The sequence below is a fragment of the Strigops habroptila genome, chromosome 11 (assembly GCF_004027225.2).
Source record: "Strigops habroptila isolate Jane chromosome 11, bStrHab1.2.pri, whole genome shotgun sequence".
NCBI classification, from domain to species: domain Eukaryota; kingdom Metazoa; phylum Chordata; class Aves; order Psittaciformes; family Psittacidae; genus Strigops; species Strigops habroptila.
The window spans coordinates 29,186,999-29,209,951 of NC_046360.1; the positions used below are offsets into that span (position 1 = coordinate 29,186,999).

Consider the following 22,953-nt stretch of genomic DNA (forward strand, 5'->3'; position numbering starts at 1 on the left):
TGAATTAAAGACCTACTTAACCCATTATTCATAATTACTGATTATTCATAATAAATAAAATCAACTTTTCTACCTTTTCCCCCATCTTAAAACACCCTGTTTTCAACATTGATTTTCACATTGCTGCTTATCTTCATCAGCAGAACTAAGACCAGGGACATAAAATGACTTACACAACTAATGGTTATGGTATTTTGGTGTCAATTAGCAGGGTTTGGTTATGACTGGGTTCTGAGTAAGACTAAGATACAAAGAAGACTTTTTATGTGTGTTTGCAGATTACGCTCCTATTCTGTGGAAACATGCCACAAAAATGCATATGGCATTCAAATGCAATTTTTATGTAAAATACTTGGTATTAAAGGACAATGGGCAGTCAATGTTTTCAGCACACTCACTTAGAAACAAATATGAACCCATGGTATTGGAACAAAAGCTAATCTGATGGGGAGAATTTAGGATACCAAGTTGCCAGAAAGCTGGCTTGGAAGGATAAAGGAGTAAGATAACTATCCAGACACAGAGATGGGCTGTGAAGGTGAAAGAAAGGACACAAATAGCTTTAAGAAAGAAATTTCAAAGCCGGTCCCTCTAACTTCAGCTACTGTTGTTATATTATGAACATGGTATTCCCCTTGCAGCTCCCTGGCCACCACAACACCATACAGCAAATCCCTCTGGCACACTATGTGCACATGGATAGCCCAATGCTTCTCCTTTCCCGTCTAACATGGCCATTCTTCTATACATCACGTGTTTGAAACATACTGAAAAAGCATTTTTTGAAGACTGGTCCAGCTTTAGGAAGAGCTTAGCCCAAAGCCAAAGTGCATATCGAAAGTCAGATAACGTTCACGATGCGTATGAGCAGCCATCCGTCAGGACACATGGTGACATGTCATACAGCCGGGAGCTGCTGAGGAATGAAATGGACCAGAAGCAACACTCATATGACCTTTACACTCATCAATTAAAACAGCACAAGTAGAGAGCGGCAAGACGACTTCTTGAGTTACAGCATATTAAAGGCCTACTGACACTGAAGTAATAAGAAATAATGAATATTTAACTTCCAGTTCATATTTAAAAACCTATTAATGTTTTATTTTGTCATCCATAATGAAACAAGAAATTAGGCTAGTGATTCCTAATGATATATATGCCGCACAAGCAAAATTGCTGGACCTAAACAAAGGCTCTCCTCAGTGAGGGCAGGCAGGAGCAGGCAGCTGAGGTCCACATCAGTCTCTGTTTTGACTCTGCCCAGCTTCATTCACAAACCAGCGCTTCTCCTGCACTTGAAATGTTTGTGAGGTCAGAATGTGAGTTCAGAAAAGGCTGATGTGGATTACAAATCTCAAATCTGACTTTGTCACTGCAGTCCTTTGCTTTCCCAACTCGTGGAAAGCAAAGGATGGGCTTGGACTGGAGGCAGAAATTCAGATCCTGGCTCTGATGGACTTTACATGTACTCTTACTGAACCTTTGTGTCTAGCCATGATGTACCTTCTTCTTCCACCTTTTGGACACCTTCTCTATTCATACCATAAGTTTCTCATGATGGGACCTGTGTGCAACAAGGATGCTCCCTGGATTTCCCATGGAATACACAGGTCTATTCTAATAACAATATCATGGCCTGAAAGTACTATTTAAGATTTTCTTTGAAAAGAAATCCAGGCTTTTAATTACAAACAAAAGAATGCTTAAGTCAGTCCTGTACCAGCTTGTAAATGTTATGCAGCAGTTTAATAGAAGAATTGACAATGCCTGTGATCCTATAAAATGATGAATTAAAGATCACAAAATCCAAGTATTATGAGTAAGTAACCAGGATACTCAATAAGGTGAAATTACTGAAATTCAACATTTTGTAAGAGCTGAGTGGGGAACATTGCCTGCTCTGTATAGCATTGTGGGCATACAGCTTCCACACCCAGCGTGCTGTCCACTGCAGATGAAACGACTCCAGGAAATCAGGTTATAAGTGGAAGTGACTGCCACTGGGATTCCTGACACTCTCTGCTGCTATATAAAACAGGGAACTGGAGGAACTTGAGACATATAGAGGAGCTCCAGTCACGGCTCTGGCCTGGAGGCGACTGGCAGGAGCTACGAGGCAGGCGCAATAAAACAGCTAAAATCCAGAATTTTCTTTCCTGGAGGAATCAGTGACAATGACAAAAGAAATAGAAGTTCTCCAGTAATTCCTTTCTCCTACTTCCCCACACAGTCTGACAGACATGATAAGGTCACACTGATAGCACAGATACCTGACCCAGTGCAGACTCCCACATCCATGGCAAAACTCATTTCTCTCCACCTCCTCACAGGCTTCACCAAATTCACCCTGCCAAAGGGAGCAAAAATGCTCACTATTTCTTAACTCCTTTGGTGCTTTTCCCTTTTCTCCTTCCACCACGACCCAGGCAACAAAACCGACACACCACTGGAGAATGATCCTAACTTGCTGCAAACCCAGGTCAAGCCTGGGGGACATGTTCAAATTTCAGATTATAACAATATTACTAAATTGGGTTCAGCCAATAGAGGTTTTGGAGCAGCACACTTCCCTGCTATACTTCAATCATTTATTACAAGACAGGACCTAAGAGTGCAGATCTACTTTGCATATACTATTACTTATGAAGAGCATTTAGTAATAAGCCCCTCTGGAGAGCGCATTATGAAAGATTATGGACTAATTTGACCAAAGACGTCCCTGGAGAATACTGGTGCTTCAGTGCACAAGACATACATGACTGCTGCTATAGTAAAAGATAAGAGTCAAGGAAGACTAGTGAAAAGGTTATAGCTTTCTGCTTTGGATTCTCTACAGAATAAACTGGTCACTAATAATTTAATTTACTTGCATCAGCATACTAGTGAGTCAATATTTGCTTTAGGCTATTGCACAAATAGTTTGAAATGTTTCTTCTAAATCTGGTTCAATTTCATTTCTTAATGCTAAACTACCTTTATTTCATAATACACCAGTAGCCAAATTAATGTTTCATGGTTATTACTTAGGCTCAGTCCCACAGTAATAAATTCCAAAAAACAACTTCCACAGGACTCCAGTTAGAGTGGTTATCTTCCCTTTTGATTTATATAGTGCATCTCTGGTTTGCAATGGATTTACGTCAAGCTGATTTGTTTCTATTGTCATACATGGACCTTTATTGTAAATTAAAAAAGAAAAATAAGTGTATCATTGTCTCACCAAATGGGGTATTTATTTCCTTTCCATCTTCTCAAGTTTTTCCTCTGTACTTTATGCTTATAAGGCATAAAATACAGAGCAATTTTCAAACACAAAGTTTCTGAATTCGTCCTAAATGAAACCCCATGTCCAATTTGAGAACAAATCACTGGAATGTAAGTATCCACACTCGGTAAATACTGCATGATTGCAATTACATACCTAAAAATCATAACGTGATAACATTAACAGATGCTTCCTAACAGACTTTTCTACTATTCTATACATAGAATACATCTGATCACATCTATACGTGATTGCTCTGTTCAGCCTTAGGCTAGAAATTAAAGGCCAATCTTTCAAACTATTACTTCCCATTATGAATGTTTCTACTGGGAAAATTGAACACTTTCTTTCTCATTTGAAGATCTTTGTATTCAAGCCATAGAGCTAATAAACATGTCTCAAATTCACTTATTTTCTGGAAATACCAACTCAGATTGCATTGCAACACACATCACCCCTGAATGGCTGGGAAGTAGTTGCTAAACTTCACAGGACTCTTCTACAGAAAGAATTCTCAAACAGCCAAATTTTTACCAGTCCTTTTCCACAGCCTTTCCAACTGCAACTGAGGAAGAAATTATGGTTGGAAATGTGCCATTCATATTTCCAGCACTCTGATATAGCTGGATAAAACAAAAATGTTTAGACTTGTTTCCAAGTCTACGGCCGAATAAAATCACCTTTCTGGAGGGCACGAGCAACCTTCAAACCTCCCTTTTGGGGAAAGAGTTGGCCATCAGCACATCCTCCTTTTACAGGAATCAATTCTGAAAATTACCCTAAGTTTCCATATTGCCACAGCAAATCTGGGACATCTTTTCCACTAGGACAAACTCATAGAGCCTGAGAAAGCCAATGGGGCCTATGCACACCAATGGAGAGCCCAAAACTCTCTGAGAGCATGCAGCAAGGAGCAGCAGCACAGCGAGTGTGCCGGCTGCCTTGGCTGCTTCAAAGGCAGAACTCCATCGAGGGGCTTGGGAAACCTGTACCACTGATGATTAACATCCGGCTCTCCTCTAAAGCATGAGGATCCCTGATGACTCTACTACCAAAAGATGCAGTATTTTTATTACTAAACAGCCATGGGGCAGGGGGAAAAGAGGGAGGAAGAGGAGGAGAAAAACCCAAACTGATAAATTCCTATGTTTCTGTGCCTAAACAGGATCAATTTCACTCTAAAAATACCCCAGTTTGGACACATTATGGACAGAGCTCTCATAACTTGGGTGTCGGCTCAGACAGCCAAGCTGAATATACACAGATTCCTCACCCAACATGTAACTGCCTTTTCTTTAGCAAGGCAGCCAGCATCTCTGCTGGCATACTGTGGAAAAAATTGAGAAGATCCCACCTAACCATAGCTTTATCTGCATAGCTACATATTTAATTGACTCTCTGCACAGTTTACAGTGAGGGGGTGAGAAGCCTGCGGTTTCAGTCACTGCTTTCACCAAATAAGATTTTTTTGCAAATGCAAAAGCCTGTACAAGGACGCATAAAGCTTGCTTTCTGGAAGCAGTAGTGCAAAAAATCCTCATCATGCCAACACTCCTGGAAAATAAGGTGAATTCTTTTAGAAAAATTAAATTCCTAGTCACCGAAATTTCCCGCTCATCTTTGGTGGTGTTTGCTTAGCAATAGGCCAGACCTGCCCTTCCACAGAAAAATGGAAAAAAAAAAAAAAATCATTGATTTAATGGCACAAATATGCCAGTGTGGAACATTTTGAAGATAGTTTTATCCTACTGAATCTTGTTATCCGAATGGAGAAATGTCAGCAGTGTATTAAGCAGACAGGAAAGCTGGAAGACTCATTAAGCCACATTTAAACTACGACAACATGCAAAATCGAGTATTTTCCAGGATCGTTAAAATAAAACTTAATTGCAGAATTCAGGTTTATCTGTGTCATCCAATGTCACAATACTTCAAGGCAGATGAAGATGGGAACAGGCAAAAAATCCCCTACAACTGCATTCGGCGTCACAGCAGCGTCTGCATTATTCATCACCAGTTGTGCAATGACAGATCCAAAATAATTAGTATTACTCACATTAAGTTATGCAATTCCCCCACCTAAAAGAGGAGCTATAAAGAAATGCAAACGAATTATAAGCTGGTCACATGCTCTGCTGCTGATGCACAGCCACCTCAGACCAGCGCTGCTACAGTGCCATCCTCGTGCCTGTGCTGGCTGGAAAGCTACAGTAGACCAAACCTCCAGCTTTGAGTAAGGAGGAAGACCAAACCTTCTCAATACCATATAGTGGCACAAAATGCAGCTACCAAGACAGAGAAGTAAATGAATTAAAGATTCAGGTGTGCCCCTTACAGCTTTGTCAAACCTCTGAGTAAGAAATCAACCCTCAAAATCACAGCATCTACCTTAGAATAAGACAATTCACCACCATAAATGTCTCTTTTCCTTCTGAAGACAACCAATGCGTATCCATTCCCACTAGCTAACGTATACATCCAGCACAGCAGAATGAGCAGCACTGGACATGTGGGAGTCCTGCATCACACCAGAACAGGCAAAAACTCTCACTAAAGCCCCTAGATCACCCAAAGTCATTCCACAATGCCACATTCCAACCCCAGAGGAAGAAGGACAGCCTTGCCATAACCCTGTCTGTTCACCAAGGCTGAAAGGAGGAGATAGAGGAAGAAATCCAATACAGGTTTGGAAGGTTTATCCAGCAGGCAAATAGGGAAAGGCTCAAGATGGGTCTGTGAGAGCTGCACGGTGAAGTTTACAAGAGACAGAAATTCATGTTAAGAGCTAAGAAAAAGTATATCTATTCTGAGGATTTGGTTGCTTTCCCTCCACCTTAGAGAGTATAATTCTTTTTCCTGCTAATTTTCCTTCAGCTGTCATAAACATGAAAATTTACTCATATCTTACCAGCAAGACAGGTATCTGTTTCATCTTGAGATACAAGCCCTGAAGCATTATTGACTGCGTTTTCCCCGAGAAAGAATTTACCTGAGGCAAAATTGCTCTGCTTGTACTTTGTAAAGGAAAATAATGGTTTACCACTGCAAAACACACGCCTGTAGAACGTACACAGACATGCTCCACATAAAGACTTGGATTTCAGGGTGGAGACAGGCTAGAATACAAAACACATGGACAAAGACAACATAATCAATGCCTAAAATTAAAATAGAATCTGTGATTGATAAATAGAATATTCCCTTTCTTTCCCAAACTCAGGGCAAATAAGGCGATTATACAACCTTTGTAAAATAAACCACAACCTTCATTCTACCCAATCACATGTAACAACAGATAGGAAGAAAACTTACACGATTTTCCACAGTGAAGTGAGAACTTTATTTGCACTGGCTACCACAGAACACGCTAGAGAAGAAGAGAGTTGATCCAAACTTGCTGGCACTTAGATGATAGTGTGCCAACCTGACATCCTATTTAGACATTTATGAGAAGACAACAATTCTTTTTACTTTTCAGGGCCATTTCTCTGCCCCCCAGTTTCAACCACTGTTAAGCAATAGATTACTTTCCCTACTCATCCTTCCTTCCTTCTCCTCTCAACCTGTCTTACATAAACTTCTTAACATGAAATTTTTCCAGTAATGGGAATAAAACATGTATATTTTATTTAATTTCCTTTATTCTGAGCTTTCATGACAACAACTGAGGACAGAGTCCCCCTAAGTGGGGTATCTTCTACAAGCTCCTCTGTCTGAAAAGATAATTGACATTTACTTATTGTCTATATAGAGCCAAAGGTAGAAAATAACCACTAAGGTAACATGAAAATTAGCACGAGATTCACATTGACTTCAGCAGAGTTTGGATCCTTCCTCCATAAGGAATTGCAAGAGACAACAGCACTGTTTTGTTGAATCCTCAAAATCCAGAAGTACATATAACTGGATTCTTCGTGTCTTACTTTTCTCTCAAGGTTCAAATAAGAAAAATGACTAATTGAACACAGGAAGCAAAAATGTATCTGTGCACCCAGAGAAATCTGGTAAAGGTTCCTCAAATATAGATCAGACACCATGAGAAATAACCACAAAAGACACTGCCTTGATGCACAGCTCTATTTATTGCAAAGACAGAAAGAAGCTGCTTCCACTCAAAAGGAGGCAAAAAGAGGCTGTCAGATAAAACCTGGAACACACAACAGCAGCTAAACATGGAGCTCATTAAGCATGAGCACCTGCACATTCCTGGTGGCTTTACCTACTCATGCCAGCTGAGACTGTTCAAGGTTGAAAATGGCTGTGGTAGAATACTCTAAAAATCTGATCAATGCTTAAGAACATTCATCTGCTTTTCAGCAGATAAAGTTAGTGTTTCCTGAAAGGTATGTTTCTACAGAGAAATGGAATTTAGGTTCTTCAAAACTCTGAATCAGAAGTATATTTTGTAAAGAAAACCTGAAGTATTTGGTGAGCAAACAACTGGCAAATATCAAAATCTTGTATGACCAAGAAGACAGAAATGTTAAAAAGAATTGTTCTAATAAAGGTTGTTTTGTACATGTCTTAACAAGCAAAACACACCAGTTACTAGAGAATAAGCGCAGATGTCTCAGCTTTGCATTAGCTCAATATTTGTCACTTCAACTCTGCCCCATTGGCATGTTGAGCTATGAAGGGATGTCAGATACAGCTGTGCCCTAGGAGCTCACTGCTTGCAGGGGACAGCAGAGAGATTGAGAAAGTAGGTTTTATTGAGAGAGAGAAGAAAAAAAGACAAACAAAAAACCCCAAACACACAAAAAACCAAACCAAAACCCGCACAAAACATCTGGGCTAAGACAGGAATTCAGAAATACTGACTTAACAGAAGAAAATCCTGATCTGACACCAACGTGTGCAGTAAACAGTGAAGAGACCAAAGGAACATGGAGAGACAGACATGGATACGAAATACTGCCTACAGTCCATACAGGTCACCATGGTGGTCCAATCTACCACAGCGATGCCCAAGCCCTGCTCACACCCCATAAACAGCATGCTGGGACAAGACAACAGTATTTCACGTATGCTACTTTCTGGTGACCCCAATCATTACCCAGCAATTTGACACCCAAAACCTGCTTTAGATCAGCTTTTAATCAAAGAAATTTCAAACCTTCTTAGGGGTAGCTTCATTGCTCCTCTCCTCACTGCTCAGGATGGCTGTAGGTGCCTCTCTTAGCCCCCTGTCCTTCTTCTGGCTTGATGCCACCTCCCTTCCTCCCACCTCACCAGGACCTCAGCAATGGACTGCAGCACTGGCTCCGCAACACAGAGGAGCTCCTACAAGAAATCATTACTATTCCAGAGAATTTAACCTGAAATGCTCTGCAGATGCAATGAATGGCCATTTAAGTAGTGAGTCATCTTTTCTCAGATCCTTTTAAGGAACTTAGCTGGCACATTTTCAAGGCATATTTCTTAATACTTAGTTTTGCAATTTGCAGGGTGATACATCCCAGAGCTGGAAATATGGATCATATGGCAGCAGAACCACATTTGTCAAGGGCAAAGCATTTAGCACTCTATTTTCCTATATGTGGTACTTGCAGAGCCTGATCTTAAAATATCTGGATTGGTCCTTCTGCCTTTTATTCAATGAACATTTCTTTTAAAAGAAGTCAGCTGAACTTGGCCAAGAAAGATTTAAAATTCTATCTTCCATTACAGCTGAGCAAATTATATTTTAAGTATTTTTAAAATGCATTCCCAAACTCAGCTCATTTCTGTCTTTGACCATCACAGCAATCTCAAGCTTTTCCAATGCCTTTATTTTTCACAGTTACTAGCATCCTACCTCCTACATCCACACTCACTTTCCAGAGTGAATGTCCCAGCTTCAAACTGGGACAGTTGATGTATCCATAAATTTTATACAGCCAAACTACTGAAAGTACCATGTGGCTTCATGTAGTGTGTAAGTAGCTAAAACTACTCAAGTGTGATCACTTCCAACAAGTATGTACCAGGCTATGAGGGCCTCTAACAGAATTTCTCTTAGATCAATATAAACGGACCTTTCACATGTGCATTTTTCTACACTGAATGTATCCAGGCTGCAAATCCATATTACGGATACAACTAGATTTCTTTCAGGGAGATCTCAGGATTCACCAGAAAACCCTCTACCAATTCCTGTGGCACTTCCTTTTTTTAATTAGATTTTCAATCAGGAAATTATTTTTGATTATTCCAAATTCTCTAGCGGATGTCAGCATGCACCTGCCTTTGATACGCCAACAAACTGCTGTGTCTCTGTCACTGACTGCGGAGATAATGCCTGGAAGTATTTTTAGCCCTCTTTTCAAACAGGCAATGGGCTGCAGATGCATGAAAGTGGCAGACTCAAAGACAGACACTGAGTCAGAGAAGTCTGACAATTCATCTAAAACCAAGGATTTTATCACTCGAAATGGAAAGAAAAGAGATTTGGTCTCATGTCTTCCTCTAAAACAAGTAAATGATGTTATTCAGTGCATCCAGATCACTAATTTGGACAATTCAGAAGGGAATTGAATGACCACCTACATAGAAACAGTCAAAAAATAACAATTCATAATAATTTATTAAGCTATATCCTTATGTTACAATTACTTCTCAATGAAATGAGGCATGATGATTACTCCTGGAAGTCTGAAGAGATAAATACGAAAATAATATTCCTTTATATACACACAGTAACGGTGCAGGGATTAACACCTCGTTAGTCCATAAGGAGCAGGATGTGCTTTGGATGTCAGAGCTCACTATCTGGTAGTACAGAATACAAAAGTTATTCTTTCTATATACAAATATACATATATGATCTTTAAAGGATACTTAACACACATCAACAAGATGAATCAATGGCATTAATTAGATATTTTATGACTGAAAATCTCTATTATTTTCAGGTCTACCAATCAACAGCAAAACTCTCTCTTACTCTTTCACACACACACCCAAAAAAAAACCCCAAATAAATCCAATTTCTCTAACATTTCATTTAAAATGTTATTCTCTACTTCTTACTATTTTCACAGAAATATGTTCCTTTTTTTGATATATTTCTCACCAAGTGATGGCACAACATTCATTAGCTGCCTTGTGGCACAATCATCCTCCCACCACCAGTATCTGGATCACAGCTGTTGACTCTTGTGGGATCCAGTGCGGCAGTCTTCCATCAGACACAACATGAAATGACACATCACTTGTTTTGCCAGTGTGAGGATGACTTTGAACAGCAAATGGAGTGAAGAGAAACTGAAGCTTAAGTTAATCCTAATACCAAGCAACCTTTTCTTACTGATTTTTAATACTTACAACAAGAAGGAAAAATATTCAAAAAATATGTCAAAAACATTAGCAGTTCAGAGGAAGACAAACGACTGTGTTTGTATTCAAGCCCATTTGCTAAAGAAAGCATTTAATAATGAGTGGCATCAAGAGCTGGCCCCAGTTTTTTCTGAGTTGCAAAGCAAGCAGCAAGCGAAAAGTTTTGCAAGTGCTTTGTTAATATCCCTGTTTAAGTGCTTCCACTGTCAATGCCTTGACAACACTAAAATCTTTGATAAAGCCACTGCTTCCCAAAATGCCGTTTTAAAAACTAAAGATGCTTCAGTTATTGCCTTGAAAATATCAGGGTGAATTTATCATTTATTCAGTGGATGCCAGGCTGGGCTTTCAGAGTTTTACTGAAAAATACTCAACTCTCCAAACTCCCCCCAGCAGCCCCAGTTCCCCCCAAGGAAGGGGCATTGCACCCTGTCAGGAGGGTCTGCCTTCAGCCTCACCCACCAGCCCTGGGGACAGGAACACCCCAGGGACATGGGAGGGACCCTGGGTACATTCCTTCCTGGGAATTCACCCACCACACTGCATATAAAACTGAAGCATAAGCCCTTCAGAAAGAAATTAAAATCCTGTGTAATGAGCAGGGCTTTGGCAAAACCTGTGCATCTTTATTTAGGGATAAAGGTTATATTCTTGAAATAGATTGGTTTGATGAGAACTTTTTTTCTTGGCAAAGATAAAACAAAATGCTATTTTCTGGGGCAGCTTGTTGAGGAAATGAGGCTTTTTACACTGTGCAGCTTCTCCCATCTACCCAAACCCCTCAATTGCTGGTGAACAGGGAAGGTTCAAAGGAAAGAAACTCAAACTAGTGCCTCCACTGAGAAAAAGGACATTGTAAATTCTGTTTGAGAGCAGCTGACTGGCAACTCTTAATATATTTACTGGCAAGCCAGTCAGCCTGTACATAACATGGGCTGTGAGTAACCCATTATTATCTCCTGCCTGCTGGGGAAGACAGAAAATGCACGGGCACTGCCCCGTGCTGAGCAATTGGGAATGCAAGTCAGTAGGAAACCAAGTCAGGCTTTTAGGTTCACAGGTTACAAAATATCTTGTTTTGTAAGAAAGGCTTGATTTTTAATTACCTGGAGAGAACTACTTTCCCTGTTATTTTGTGTTGTATGGGTATTATTAACTTTTTACATAAATCTGAATTGTAGAAATGGAGACCAAAGTTGGTTAATGAAAACAATCACCCTGTAGAGACACAGCAGTTCAAAAAGACCTTTTGCATCATTAATCCGCATGATTTCACGATACTGGCTTTGAAAGAATTAAGAAAAATAACTATTTCTCTAATGCAGGCATGAAGCATCCTTCAAAAGGTCTATCCCTTCCCCAAAACTACTTTGCCCAGAACCAGTGCACAGCAACAAAGACTTACTCAAATATGAAATGAAATCATTAACCAGAAAGCACTCAGTGGAAAGGCACTTGCCCAGCATAGGAGGTTTCATAGCCATCTTGTCTGTAGCCTGCCATTTGTTCATTAATTTTCAAATAAGGGATTATGAGCATAGACAGTGTCCCTTTGTCTTCCAGCGTGGATATAATGCTGAGTCCCTTATTAGTGGGTGTCCTCCTCACCCCTTGCTCAGAGACAGAACTTCTCATATGATGACAGAAACCACGCGGTGACCTCCAGCCAACGCAAGCTGCTGGTTAACCAGCTAACGAAAAATGTGTATTTCACAGCAGCCTCTTCCAAGTTCTCAGTACATGCAAAATCTGCTGTGTAGCATCCCTGAGCCCTCACACCTCGGGCCTTTCCAACAGCCCTTCTACATTTATCAAAGCTCCAGCCCTCCTCAGATGCAGAAATCTACTGAGCATCTGCCAGGTGTCAGCATGCTATGCAGCAGATTATAGAAAAGCAACCCTTTGGAAAAAGCATGCCTATTAAATCTGGAAGAACGATAACAGTATCCAAGTTCTTGAATTTAATGAGGCAACACCACTTAGGGCTGACTCGTACTAAAGGTATATACGGAAATAATTCCGTTGTAACGAACTCATGCAGCAACTGGCTTTGCCCTTTCTTCATACTAATGATAATAAATTCCATCCAAATTATTTCAGGCACTGAATAGCTGGTATAATGTACTTACCCTTAGCCCTGTATGCAAGGACAAAACAGCAACTACGCTAAAGGGGAGAAGGTGCATAAGGCCACTTACTTAGTAATCATTCTTTCTCCTCTTTTGTCAGACACAACATCAGCTATTTTTTTTTTGGCAGGATATAAAATGCTAAGCTTGGCAGGGAAGTGTTTAGACGCAAATGACTTTTTTCAAAGGTAGTAGTGAGGAAATATGCAAAACAAGGTATCTCCAAGAGATATCTGCCTGCTTGGTAATCCTACTTCTACACAGCCAAGAAGATGGTACAGCCAAATAAACAGATTACTAAACGCAGGCTGTCAGTACAATTGAACAACAATCTATCTTATAGCTACACAGGAATAACTTCTACCGCAATAATTTTTAATCTAGCATGACAGGATGGGTTTTGAGGAAATATGTCAATAGTATACCAGCATTTAAAGAAAATCCTCAAATAATTTGTCACATCTCTGTCAAGCCAGATTCAGCCATGCAAGTCATTCTGTAACGACACATCAGCTTTCAGAAATTGGAGTTGCAATGACTTTCAAGGCCTAAATTTCTAGCACATGGTTGGTTTGGTTTGCTAGGGTATAATTTTTAAGTCTCCTCAGCATACACGGGTGGTATGGAAAACAAGAATCCATATGGGCACATACCATGCATCCATAATGCATGATAAAGTGACGGAGGAGAAAGCAGCAGTCCTTTCAGACAAACATTAACTTCTGCAAACATTTTCCCGTTACTACCCCAAGCACTTGTCATACATGCGAGACACAAGCCCTTTGCAAAGCATATGTGGTTTGGAAAGAGAAATGGAGGGCTGATATTAATGAGAGATGGCACGTTGCCATGGCTCGGGCTGACAAGGAGGGAATCTGTGAACATTGCCTCTGTCGATGCATCGCTGGATGGATGCCGTGTGTTTTGTTTGTTCTTTTCTGGAAAAATGTCAGTTCAGTTAATCCAATCAAGGATGGATCATGGTGTCAGAATCAGTTTTCAGACTGTCAGAAAATAAAGCAATTCCTCAGCACTTAAAGACTGAATTACTGTTGCCTCAAGATAAAGTATTGGTAATATTCATAACTTGGTTCACAAATCATATCTCTTTATGCAATCACTTTCTTTTTCAAAATCTTCCTAGTTACCACAAATTACATTCAGAGAAAATTGTCATTTCAATTTTTACTCTGATCACCTTCATAGTTTTTATTAATTTTTTATTTTACCTTATAAGAAAAAATTCAGCATAGATTTATTTGTACTTTTTTTCCCCCTCTTCTTCAGCTGACTCTTTTGGTTTTGCCCCATTGACTTCATTAGAGTCCCTGAACATTAGGAGTGAGATTTATGTGAACTGGCCGCGGACTTTTCCAACATAAATGCCAGTGGTAAATTAATTCTTTAATCCTCTTTATGCCACAGGATGCAAAACTGTACATATTACATTTGCTTATCTACTTTCGCTATTAATTCTCACATTTTTAATCACTTTTCATTCTCTAGCATTTACTTACACTATTCTGTCAAAGAATGAATTTAGAAAAAGAATTCAATAGCTCAGTCACTGTCAGAAAATTAATTTATCTTCATTTCATGGAGGGTATATTGTTGTTTTTTGTTTTATAATTTCCTTTATTCAAAAGTACAGAACTGCAGGCACCCTGTCATCAAATCTGCCTCAGAAATACCTAACTGGAAAGTGGCATTGCAAAAAAAGGGGAGTATTCTTCATAGCAGAATGAAATACATTAATTTCCAGTCTATGGGAGCAGGACTTGGAAAGAGAATGAACTACTAAAACATTAGAAAAAATAGGCTGTACTTTTTCAATATAATCTTATATATCTTATAATGTACAGTTTTTCACAGCTTTTTAGCATATTATATATTTACAATATATTTATTATTCCAATACTCTCTATTATTCTGTGTTACAGTGGACATCAAAGGACAGCACTATATTACACACTGTCCTAATCGATAACTAATATGCCACCAATGCATTAATGTATTGCACCCATATTTATATATAGTGTTGTGGTAAAGCCTTAAGATTATAAACATTTTTTCCTACATGTAAAAAAAGAAAAAACCTCACAAAACAAACCATGCATTTTAAGAACTTGTTTTGGTAACATTTTTCGGTAACCTTTCGAAGGTTGGCCTAAATCTAGTTTTCATTATCTCATTGAACCAGAGTGTTGGAAAAGATTTCAAGAAGTCATCTAGTTTGTCAGCAGACTCAACCATAGCTCTGTCATTCCTGGATGTACCTAACAAGGGACTGCCCCTTCCCAGCAGCTGGAGCCTCAGCAGCAGCCTCAGGCAGGGCTTGCTGGCTTGGTCACTGGCTACTGCCTCTCCAATTCCCATCCTCATTCATTCATGCCACGGTTTTGGCCTTATTCCCTGTCCACAATGGGAATTGCCTTTTACATTTGCCTTTTCTACATCTGAGGACTTGTTCCTCCCCACACACACTATTCTCTTTAAAAAGTGAACTCTCTCTCAAAGTTTTGTTTCCTAGGGCATATTCTTCTCATTCATATCATCTAAAATGGTTCTGTGTTTTCCCAGGGTGAAGACTAGCAAAAATATACTGGTTTCTTGTGCACGTATTACAAATACTTAAGCTCTTTTCCTGGAAGTGCTTTGTCTCCTGTCCTCTCCAAATTCAGCACAGGATGCCACCTGCTTCAAGGACATTCTCTTTGCCATCATCATGAAGAACCATCACAGTGTTATTGAGGTAAAATCTCAGTGCACACCAATTTAGGAGACATTTCACAGCTTAACCCTCCCCATCCCTCAAACCTGCATGTTTGCTCAGCCTGCCAAAAGAGCAACTCCTCCTCATTCATCTCAGTCCCACCGCTGTTAGACCAGAGATGTTCTGCCTCAGAGTGACTAACCATGACCTAAGTAAGGTTGATGGAGGGGGACATTGCCGCACCGCTCCTGCCAGAGCAGGGATCAGACACCAGTACTGCATAAAGGTGCTGAAAATACACCCAGGAAGAAAATGCAACAAGAGAACATAACCACAACCACAGTGCACTTACAGAAGCAATAATAATGCTGTACGGTTTACATGGTTTTGGTGAGTAATGCAAGAATACATATCTTCAAGTCTTCCAGTTCAACTAATGAAGACTAATTAAGCAATAAGAAATACTTCATATAAATCTTAATGAGTTTTTCTAACCCTTCATTAGTTAAATTAACTATAATTAATAAAAAAAAATAAAGATGGTCAATTACTAAAGAACCTTTTACTTTTGATGACAAGATCCACTCTTCCTGCCTTGCCTGCAAAATGGAATTTAGAAGATGAAGGGAAGCATTAGCCCATTACCTAATAGGGAAAGAATAGAAAAATCACACTACACATATAAAAGGTTGGCAAAAAAAAAATGCCTTTTTTTTCCCTTATGTCTTCACAAAAAGATGTTTTACAGTGACCAGACTCTCAATATAACTCATTTCAACTAGGAGTTTGGAACACAAGCTAAGCAGAGAGCTGAAGACTGCACGGATAAGATAGAGCAGAGTAAGTCATTAAGGATTACATTTATTTTTAAATACTTCAGAAATCAAGTTCTCTTTAAACTATTAATAATTACTTTTTAGTGCTCTCAGGGAATGGCTGAGGTCTCAGAGGGTAAGACATGGTCAAACAGAGCAGCTATTTTTAGAAATGGGAAAAAGGAAGACTACACAGTCTAGATTCAGTACGCTGAAAGACCCAGGAACAACTGATTAAACAATGAAATTATAAGCACCCACAGGAATCTAAAGTGAGAAGAAACTGCAAAATGTTTTGTGAAGAACTAATCATGTCACCCAATCTTTTTCAACCCAGTCTTTACTTTTTTCCCCCTAGTCAGGATAATTACCCTGTCATAAGAAGGAATTAGATGTGATACATTTTGAATAGACAAACATATTCCTCTGTCACAATAAGACACATCTACCAATTCATTTTAGACCAACAATAAACACACTCAAAGAATGGTTTTCAACTATCCACTTCCAACTTGAGGGAACCCACCAGTGTATCTCCACAAGGTGTTTGCACTCGGTCCCATATTTTCACGAGTGACCTACGTTGCACAAAGTGTAGAGGATCTGCAAGCACTCTGGAAGACAGCACTAGCACACCGAATTATCCTAACATGTTGGAAAAAAACCCATCTTCAATCATGAAGATAATTTAATAAAAAGATAGGCAAAGTCTTACCTATTTTGGAAATAATAGTGCAAACTTTAAAACATGCTTTATTGGGCAGGCAGCAATACAGAGAGAAGGGAAAGGTTAGAAAGGATAAAACCTAAACATGAGTCAGCAACGCGAGTCTGCTGCCAGAGACAAGCGGTGTTTGGGGAAATATTAACAGATGTTAACCACAGGACACAGGAGGTAATCATTCATATGAGATTTAGAAAATTTGACCTAGAAAGAAGGATATTTGTTCACTTTGTTAAGAGAGAGGGCCAAAAAGTAGACATAGCAGCAATATTCCAATACAGAACAGGCTTTACATTAGAAAACTACAATCAGTTGTACTTTGTGAGCATGAGTAGTGACGGCCTTAATTCACAGAAAGGAAAATTAAGCACAGATATTATGAAAAGCATTCTAAACTATACAGATAGTTCATCTAGGCCCTTCACTGGAAGCTTCTAAAAAGCCCTTGGCACAAAAATCTCCCCTGGAGGAAGACTATGCAGTGCGGTCCAGAGGGCTGAACTGGATTACCCCTTAAGATCCTGTCCTACGTTTGCATGCTAACACTTCTAGTGTCAAAAAACAATTAACAACATCTTACAGAATCACTACCTCCTATGGAAGAAAATAGGGTAAAAGAATCATGCAATTTGACACAACTGACTACTGTGCCCAGTACAGCACCAGCTTCATATTATCTTTCTTTTAAAATTCATGTTATGTATTTGCGAGTCAGATCAAATACGTACAATTAGCTATCCATACTTGAGGGTTTGCAAAGAATCTGTCCACAAAAGGAGCCACTTTATCCCAGTGCTGCCAGTTTTCAATTTTACTGAGAAACAAAATAAAATAAAACAAAGATAGAAAAAGCTACCACGTTACACTTCTGTTTAACACTCCTGTATGCATTTTTTTTCTTAACATGGTCTACTCTATATTATCTTTACAGAAAAGGGTGGCATATAATATACTTCCTTCATTATGATGGTTTGCATTACACATTCTTACTCATTTTTCCTAATTTACTATGCATTTGGTAGTCCCATACAGTATTTTGCAGGAAAGCTTATTTCAGCATCAAAGCAGAATTTTATATTTCAATTTACTGAAGTAATACACAAGGTTTGCTGATGCTGAATTTATTTTAACACTGTATTTTTATGTGATTTTATTAACTCATTTATATAAACCTAGGTTATAGTCTACTTCGAATCTATTTTCTCTGTGTCTACAAGTATATAGTAATATAGCAGATATATTTGAAATAATAAGAATAACAAAAGTAGTATTATGCACAATTATAGCTAGTAGCACCCAAAATAAGACATTGTTAATAGTAAATGACAATATTATATAAAAGAAATACCATCTGAAAACTGATTTTACATGGCATATTAAAGATGGCTCAAGAGATGGGTAATAGAATAAAAGACCTTTCATCTCAAGGTCATCAATTCAAATACAAGTCAGAGTGATAGCAACTGAAAGCCATTTGAAGAGAGCTCTAATGAACCTAGTCTCATTACTAAAGATTTAAGAATAGCCTTAGCATTTTGCCCTTTCTCCTGCCTCTGACAGGAGTCAATATAGAAATCTTACAGAGTATGGAGGAGCAGATCCAGTTCAGCAGGTAGAGTTGTATCTCCCTTGTTGTACACTACCAGCCCCAGGCTATGGCTATTTTAGCAGCTTCCTAGCAGGTACCTGTTTGTTCTGTTCCAAAGCTCAACATCCTCAGTGCTGCTGTGTCTTTTATTGCTTGGAGGGTTGAAAAACAGAATTGAGCTTTCAGCTTCCTGAGTGACCGCTTCATGTGATGCACAAGCAATACTCTGGCCATTTGTCTGAACCATAACAATTTGGTACATTAATGTGTCACCTTTATTTGATATCTTACTAGTTTTCTGTTTCTGTTCTGGTACACTATTTTTTCAAATAATGTACCAACCTAAACCAATGCCCTGCGAAAGAGAAGAATCCCCATGCAAACTAGAGAAACTGTTCAGCCAGCCTCACATTAGCCAGCAAATAAAGTAAACGACATATTGCATGACTTGACAAGCAAACTCAAAATCTTCTCAAATAAAATCCTTGGTAGAATTTCCTTTGTTCCAGTACAATGCCTTCATAATTTACTGTTGTATGTATGTACTGTTAATCCTACAGTATTAATGTGATGCAAAGCACTGATAAGAAACCCCCTGATGTTGTCCTTTTGCTTGCTTTTTTATGCTGAATAAGATTATTTCATTTTTAAGAAAACAGAGATGAATTTTCAATGATTCTCCAAAAAAGCATCCCAGAAGGAATTTTGCTTTCATATCTTTTATAGGCAAAGCTTAGTATTTGCACATGCAAACTAACACCTACAAATACCTGTTTGCAGGTATAAATGGGGACACACAGAAGAATCGGCGTGACATACAGCAAAAGGACAAGTGTTCCCCATAATCTCTGTTTGGAACCCATGGATTCGTTTTTGAACTGAGGCACTCAGAGAACCTCCCCAGGTCCCTTCCAGCCTCAATTTATTTTAAGATTCTAAAAATTAACCACCTCACAACTCATGTAAACTTCACCTTTAGTAGTATCTGGGTTAGGGGAGCCATTTGGGTTTTCTGAAGTGACTAATAGATTCATTGTAAAGGTACCTAGGCCCCTAAAGATGCAGTTTACAACCACCATGGGTTTATGATGTTTGATAATCAATTCCCTTAATGCAATTTTTCCCCAGCATAGCACAAGTGCCTAACAACCATTATAAAACCAGCCCTTACCCAGGGGAGACAGCAGAAATCCTCAAACTCTCACTTTTCTGCTTCATCTAAAGATATGCCTCAGCACCTACACTTCCACTTCTAAACCCCTGTATTTCAGAGCTGAACTTCATCATTTATCCCTAAATCCTGGTAATCTCCTTATATTTATAACCCACAACTCAGTAGGATTTTCAGATACAATGCTATTTCAAGTTATCTCATATTTAGTACCTAAGTAGGCACTCCTGGAACATTCCAGAACATTCCTTCTCCCAGTTCAGCCCCTTCAGAAGCAGATGGGAAGATGCCCAACAGAGCTGTGCTTGGACCATGTAATCTCCCACGGAGCACAGGAATGGCCCTGTCACACCACTTAGCAGCAGTCTGGTGACAGTTCATCTGCAGTTTCATGAGAGAGAATTTGCTGGGGATATATACAAATGTGAGTTTCACCCAAATGCTTTGACATTCTGAAAGCTTTTCATGTGAAGGAGACTCTATAATGTGTTTGAATCCCCATCAGCCCAAGAGGTGCATGCCCCTTTTGTCCCTGTACAGCCTGCAGCATCGGAGTGCTAAACTGATTTTCCCTTGCAAGGGGTCAGGATTTAAACAACTCTGATTATCTGAGGTTAAAACTAAAGATCATTTTGTTTCAGCAAAGAGCTACCCTCTGGCTTGCAACCCCAAATGGTCGTACTTACTTCTTGTCTGTCCAGAAGACTAACTGTCAAAAGTACAGAAATATGGCTTTAAGTGGATTTTAGAGTGTGGAAAAACCCCAAATCCATCAGTTAAGGTCATTAGTTCATGTGACACACCTCACTGAAGTCAATTTTCAAGGATAAGCGTGTGACAATCTGACTGAAGGAATTCTCCTTTAATGCATTATTAATTCATTTATTATTACAGTTATTATAATCTGTATGCAGGGCACTGAAGCTCAATTTGTTCTATATCAGCTAATGTTTTTAATGAGCCCTTTCTTCTCCCCAGGATGGGAGCTTTCTTAACCAGTTATCTGGCTTTTAAGCAAGTAGAAAATGACATGATGGTGTACCCTCTTCATAAATGCAGCTTCACATATCATGCCCTGAATTTTAAATGAAAACAAATGAGTACTAACTTTCACTTTGCCAAATATCTTTTAAAAGGCAATAGACTAACAAACTCTAAATACAGGAACTTTATCACACAGTTAAATGCAATGAAATCTTAATTACAATTCTTCTCTCTGACAAAGAGGATAAATACATTTAAATAAAAAGTTCCTGGGTAAATGCAGTTATTTGTGGGAGAGCCACTGCAGCACATATTAAGTTAAGTCTGAAGCCCCATCTGGATGGTTTTGGGTTCATTCTCTGGTCACGCAGGGCAAAGAGGTCACAAGGCTGATCCCTGCTCTGAGAAATGGTTCAGTTGGAGAGGAAACAGCATATTAACTAGAAAAGTGGGTGTACTTGAAGTTGTGAACCAAAGAGAAGAAAATAGCATGTTTCCAAACATATACATTGCTGACTCACCAAGAGCCAAGCATCCAGCTGGTTATAAAGGCTGCACCACTTTGCGAGCTCTCTTGCTAAGGGAGAAGGTCAGGGTATTTAAAAGACACATAGACATGGAATTTAGGGACATGGTTTAGTGATCAATTTGTCAGTGTTAGGTTTATGGTTGGGTTTAATGATCTTAAGGGTCTTTTCCAATCTAAATGATTCTATGATTCTACATAGAAATCTGCTCAAGTCTACACCCAGTGTCATGCCTACATTTCCTGTATTTCTCCCTTTAAATGGAATAGCTCAGCCCATGGGATGCTCTTACAGAGAACATAGGAGAAGGGTTTTTGGGGGGAAAAACAAACAAACAAACAAACAAAATGATAAAATCGTTTCTAAATTTGAGTAAGAAGAAACAAGACAGATTGTCCCACAAGAAAAGCAAATTAAATCTTTATTCTCTTAGCTGATGCACACCCAAAAAATAGCCAGCCTTCACAAGGTGACCTTTCCAGACAGCTGGTCTTGAAAGAGGGGAAGCTTATAAGCTAACTTGCAAACTGACAAGTGAACTTCCCAGTTCAGAGCTGCTCCCACAAAGAGGTAAATCAAAATATAAACAGATTTTATGGTGATCTATATTCACACAGCATCTGAACCCCACTGCCTGATTAGTCAAGGTTTATCAGAAATTAGTAAATTATTTTCTACTTGAAACAATCACTGGCTGTAAGGAAAAAAAAAATCAGTGGGTATAAAAAAAGAACAAAAACATTACTAAAAAAAGTTAAAGCAATATTCAGACATTTTATTAATAACTTTGTCATTGTGAATTTTACAGGCTACAAAAATACACAAAATTAAATTCAACAGCAGATACATAAGAGTGATGTACTCAGCCCTGCTCTGTGCTGTACTCAAGGGCAGTGAGCAGAATGCAGAAAATCCTAATAAACGGTATCGTAAAAGAAAGTTGTGGTGTAAATAATTCCCATTATTCACAAAGCTTTAACCTTAAAGCTCTGATTAATAAAAGTTAATGGGAAATGCATGCTTAAATTCCACATATTGGTAGCACAGACTCCCTCTTCATCAGCCACAGACAAGAAACAGAACACAAAATTATAGGAGATTTCTTTCATTATAGGATTAACAAAAAAAAAAAAAAAGGGGGATAGAAATCCCTTGCCAGTGTGATTATTTCTTCCAAGCACATCTCACTACAGGAAGGGTCCACAAGCACTAGAATTCCCTGGATTCCCTGGTAACAAGCTATACTAGAGAAGCCCAAGACATAAATAACTTCGTGGCTCAAAAACCTTTTTTCAATGATGAACAGTTGTTGGCCATGTCACCACTAAGGCCCTGCTCTTCCACTGTTTAACAGTCTCCAGGGGTACTTTAAGGAAAGACAAGGTCCATCCACCACTTTGGATCCAGACCTCAAGTGTTTGGGGTAACTCACTGCCCCATGGCCACTGCCACCAGCTGCTGGAAGCTGGAAGACTTGCTTTGAAATAATCAGAATAGACTAATAACAACACCTTTTCCTGCAGGTTGAAGGACCAAACAGATCCAAGTCGGTTTTTGGTTTTACTTGTTTGTTTGGGTTTTTCTAATGTAATATCACAAGCTCCTTACCAATCAGATGCTACAACAGGATAAAGCCTAGCTTAGGGCTCAGCTACACATATGGTAATGAATGACTGTTTCTATAACTTCTAAAAAGGGAAGACAAACAAGTTCCATT

The 22,953-nt window shown here is 39.0% G+C and overlaps 1 protein-coding gene across 23 annotated transcripts in view; it reads right to left on the reverse strand.

Moving 5' to 3' along the window:
- CHL1 (cell adhesion molecule L1 like) overlaps window positions 1-22,953 on the reverse strand; it is a 140,188-nt gene that overhangs the window by 85,008 nt on the left and 32,227 nt on the right. The window lies entirely within an intron of this gene.